Below are 720 nucleotides of genomic sequence, written 5' to 3' on the forward strand. Positions count from 1 at the left end.
GGGGATCGCACGGTAGGACGGGGTTGACCAGCTGCCAGGGGGTGACCTGCTGCGGGTTTCTGGGAAGGAAGATGCCCTGTGTGACTCAGAACCAAGTTAGGAAAAAACAAGCTCACTCGCTCGCTCGCCGGCCCCTCCGCCAGCCTGGCTTTGACCGTGAGCTCATGAAAGAGGAAGCTGGGCGGGCCGCTGGCGCTCCCTCGCTTCTTTCCATGGCCTCATGGCTCCTGGGGTGTCTGGGCCTCCGGTCTGGCATGCGGCTCAGGGTCCCGGCGCTTTCATGACACACTCCCTCCCTAGATGCCTGGCCAGTGGTTTCCCGTTGGAAACCCCATGCAGCACAGAAGGGATTGCTCACTAGGGCGGCCCCGGCCCTGGGACTGAACCCCGCATCTCTGAAGACCAGTGGTGCTAACCCCAGAGCCTGAACGAAGGGGCTGTTTGGAAGCCGGGGTTCCCCAGTTCAGGAAAGAGACAGAGGGTCCGGAGGGACTGGGCAGCCTGGCCCCCCAGGGACGGGACCCTGGCTGAGACTGAGCTGACACTGGGCTGCAGAGCAGGCCTCCCAGCAGGCCTTCCCCAGCGCCGTCCTGTTTGAAACCGGACTTGGCCCCTCAGTGCCTCCGAGCTCTGAGCGGGGCCTGCACTGGCCTCCCAACCGGGCAGCTTCCTGGCCTCTCTCCCGACCCCCCTCTCTCCCTGCCCCCCTCTCTCCCGACC

Source organism: Myotis brandtii, unplaced genomic scaffold (assembly GCF_000412655.1).
Source record: "Myotis brandtii unplaced genomic scaffold, ASM41265v1 scaffold1750, whole genome shotgun sequence".
Lineage (NCBI taxonomy): Eukaryota > Metazoa > Chordata > Mammalia > Chiroptera > Vespertilionidae > Myotis > Myotis brandtii.